A 4,445-nucleotide genomic window follows, 5' to 3' on the forward strand; every position below is an offset into this window, starting at 1 on the left:
CACTGGAAATGGGACAAAAGGAAATTGTGGCCAGAAGGATTTGCCAAAAGTGTTACTTTTTTTATTTTGAGGGAAACTTCAGAATGAATATTCCTCATTTTCAGCTTTCCCGTGAATTCTTCCCTCTCCCCCCAGCCAGGGCAGGTAAGCAGCGGAGTGCCATTTCCAAGGAAAGGAAATCTCCTCCTCTCCCCTTTCCCTTGCATTTTCTAGGAAGGAGAAGAGACTCAAGATAAAGCTAGAGGAAGGGGAAGCCCATTGAAATAAATTAGCCAGGAGCAAAGTCATTGGGAAATGTTAAATGAACAAACAATAGTTTGCTGCTCTTCTTAAATTTTAAACTGAACCAGCTCTGCAGAGGACAGGGATCTCCATCCCCAGCGAAGTTCAGGCAGAAGAAGAGGAGGTCCTCTTTGGCTTGTCTTGGCAATGCCACTTAAAGCCCTTCGCGGCTCCTTCCCGCAGCCGCCTGGTCTCCACCTTTCACCGCAGAGAAGAGCCCTTTTCCCAGGAGAGCCTCCGCAAGGTCTAGATTGTTTTCCTTCTCCGCCGGCTCCAAAGGAGGGCAAGGAGATACAGCTCCAAGCCTGGATACCTCTGTGATTTGGCCTTAAGTCAAGCAAGACAAACCCTGGCCTGCAGGCAGCTTTAACGAGGAATTTGCGACCCTAATTAGAAAAATAAGGGCATATTCACGCAACATATAAATATAAAACAAAGGTTGAGTTTAAAGATTCAGGGTCTATAGAGGAGGGAAACCAAAGAGGCCCCAAAGTTTCCGAGTTCCTGTTGGCTTTGGAGAGAGGTCCACGCCTGGGGAAGTTCAAGCTTCTCCAGATCTCCAGGGTCTGCAAAACCTGCACCGAGGCTCTCCAGTGAGCAGGCTTGCTCCCACGGTTTCCGGCATTTCCTAGTGCGGGAAGGTCTGGGAAACACTGCAAGAACAGCCTTTTGCGAAGTATTTTGGCACCTTTGCTTCCAACAGGGATGCAGAAAGTACAAAGGCTGCAAAACCTAAAAAAATAGGGGGAGGGGGGGCTAACCGAAGGTTTTCAAGTGTTAGCAAGTTTGACTTGGGGGTGGTTCAAGTTAGAGGTGAAAGTTCGGGCGAGGTGCTCATTCTCCATGAGTCAGAGCATCCACATTTGATCCTAACAATCACACGAAGGAGCTGCAGGAACCTGAGGATCAAGAGGCAGCTGTCAAGGGGCAGAGACTCGTACCAGAGCCAGCCCCCGGGGCCGGGGCTGCGCACTCTCCCCAGCCAGGGCAGCCTGGGGCTGGGAGCTGAGCTTAGCCCCATGCAAGACGTCGGAGCACGGCTGGAGGGTGACAGCCCAGGCAGCACGTGTGACACACCCCAATGCAGGCAGGGAGGTCGGGCACCCTGATGGTGCGCCACCTCTCCGGTTCAACAGCTGGAGATGGTCCCAGGATGACCTGGAGATGGTCCTAGGATGACCCGGAGAAGGTCCCAGGATGACCTGGTTTCCCTCTGAGCCCCTAATGACGTGCCTCCACCCACTGTGGAGCCAGTCGCACCCACTGAGACGCAGCACCGCGCGGCTGATGCCCCCACGCAACCCTGCAGCGCTGCCCAGCCAAGCCGGTGGAGGCACCTGAGCCCCAAGCGTGGCGCTCAGACCCACTAGAGAGCGGGGCAGCAGGGCAGGGTAAAGGATGGGGACCGGGTGTTGTGCTCACAGCTGGCACTGTCCTCCTCCAAGCAGCTCTGGGGAGTTTTGAAATTCTCCAACAATGGAAAATTCCTTCCTCTCTCCCTGAAAAAAAAAAGAAAGAAAAAAAAAGAACTCACTTTGGGCAAACTGAAGCATTTTTGCTCCACTTCCGACTTTCCTTGATTTTGACTTTGCCGTTTTGCCTTGGACAACATGATGCAACAGCAAATTAAAACAAAGCGTCATTTTTTTCTCGAACCTGCACTGGAAATGCCCTGTCCTGAATCGGCTGAATGGAGATGTGCTGCCACTGCCAGGAAAAAAAATGGAAAATAGGTCCCAGACTGAAATCCATGCAGCTTCCCAGAGCTCAGCCACACCATCCTGCTCGACACCACATGCTCCCATCAGCTTTTCACTGACCGGCTGCACTTGCAGCACTCCCTTTCTTGCTGAAACACCACATCAGCATCCCTTACTCTGCTGTTTAGCCAGAGCCTGTACTCTGACCTCCTCCACATCCCCTAATTATTATATTGGGTGTCTTACGCTTTGTGCTCACAAGGTTTTGAGAAACAGGCTTGCATACGTGTAAGAGATGCTTGACAGGGCTCAGAGCCTGTGTAAAGGCAGAACTGGCAGCCCCATTTTGCAGACAGCAAGCCGAGTCAAGGGTGAAGGCTGCTCGTGGTTGGCGTGGCTGCCCCAGCACTGCCATCACACCTCACTGGAAATGGCAAGAAACCAGACTGGAGGGTTTCTCAGGCCCCAGTGGAAGCTGCAGCTGAGCCTGGTAAAGGACCTGCCCCCAGGCCCCAGTGTGGCCCCAGGACTTCCAGGATGGTCCATCCTGAAGCCCATCCTGAAGCCCCCAGCCCATCCCGAAGCTGTGCTTTTCACCGTGGCCGAGATGCCACAGCTGGAGCCCAATGCAAGCAGGCGACGCAGGAGCGTCCTTAAAACGACCTGTAGACTGGGAAAAGCCTCTGCCAGCCCGCTCTGCTCGGCGAGCCCAGCGCCAGTCCCTCCCTGTACAGTAGCACCCATTTCTTCAGAAGGTTTGAATAGAGAAGAAAACAACATATGTGATCCAAATTACAAAAACAAAGCCCAAACAAAGGCCGTAAAATCTAATAATTAACAGAGCAAATAAGCTGAACGCCCATTAGGTTGCACATATTAGGTAATGACAAGTAGTTTGCAATAACCACTTCTGAATGGACTTCACCCAATATGCATTTAATTAGGGTTTAATAAAGCAACAGCATGTTCTTAAAGGCCAATTAGAAACATATTCACTGAGGTTTAGAAGCTATGTAATAGATGCCTGTAGGAACCAGATACGTGCTGATTACATAGCTATTAATCCTCAATAAAGGGTCTAATAATCATTTTGTGCTTCAGGAGCAGGCAGCTGCTTTATTAAATCTTAATGAAACGCATACTTCAGAGCTTTCCTTCAAAGCCAGCCCGCATTAGGAAGATGGGCTTAGAAGTGGCAGTCTGCTGAGAGAAAAGACCTCCTCCTCGTCACCACCTCTGCCACCGCTGTGGCGGGTTTGAGGCCGACTCTGTCCCCGGAGCAGCCAGGATGGCAGCATTTGATTCCTGCTCCGACAGGAGTGAGAGATCTCTGGGTCCGGGAGCACCCCGAGACGTTTCTCCCTGCGCTGAACACTTGCTTACACGGGGAAACATCTCCATGAATCAGAGCATCCATCCGATTCAGGGCTCCATGTCCGGAGCATCCCTGCGCAGCTTACACCAGCACTCTGGGCAGGAGGGGACCAAAGCCCTGGGCTTAGCGGGGTGGTGTCACATGCCATGAGGAGCAGCTCGGCCACTTCTCCAGGAATTTACCTCCTGCCTGGATTCATGGCTGCCCGAAAAGGAGCCAGACTGAAGCGAGGTCCCTCCCACCATCACCTAAAGAGGAGCTGGTCTGATCCGGGATATGGGCCAGCCAGGTGGTGGCTTCTTGCCACATAACCTGTAGGATCAGAAGTTGGTCTAAAACCTGCCAAGCCATTACCAAGTCCCTGTGGACACACACGGACAAGCTGTGCCCACGCCTTTCCACCACAACTCCATTGGAAAGCCAGCAAAATGGCACGGCGTGCTTAAAAACTGACAGATTGCAAAAACTTTTAGTAAACATCCATCCGTTTCTTCACCTTCTGGCTTCCCAGCCCTCTGACTCATGGGTTTGGGGTTTCCACAGTGGCTGGAAACTTCAGCAACTGCAGTTGCGATGCAGCCGCACTTCACCCCCACGGTGCCCTGGAGATGAAGGTGTGCCTGATCCTCACCCCAAAACAGCCAGGAGCAGAGACCGCCCCAACACAGCAGCCGGTTGTCAGCTAAGAGTTGCCAGCCTGTCTTCCTCCGCCGCCCAGGAGGACGAAGGCACAGCAAGCCAGAGCCAGTGCAACGGGGCCAGAGCCAGCAGGCAGCACTCGGGGACAGATCCAAGCCCCACGGCCGTAAGTGGCACCATCTGGCAATGCGAGGCTCTGCACAGCACTGCTCACCAGTTCAGACTGGGGCTGGAAGGTGCAGGTCCCAGTGGGGACCTGTCTCGGGCCAAGCCTGGCTGCTAATTAGCAGCCCTTGTTAAGCCTGCAAGACTTCAGCAGTGCTGGGACTGGCAGCCTGCCGCCTGCCCTGGAGATGCCAGGGCACAGATCTCACCCCGGCCGCACCACGCCAGAGGGGGTCCAAGCCCGGGTGGTAGGTGCCCGGTGCTGAATTTCGCAGGGGAGCAGC

Source organism: Pygoscelis adeliae, unplaced genomic scaffold (genome assembly GCF_000699105.1).
Source record: "Pygoscelis adeliae isolate BGI_AS28 unplaced genomic scaffold, ASM69910v1 Scaffold505, whole genome shotgun sequence".
In the NCBI taxonomy this organism is placed as follows: domain Eukaryota; kingdom Metazoa; phylum Chordata; class Aves; order Sphenisciformes; family Spheniscidae; genus Pygoscelis; species Pygoscelis adeliae.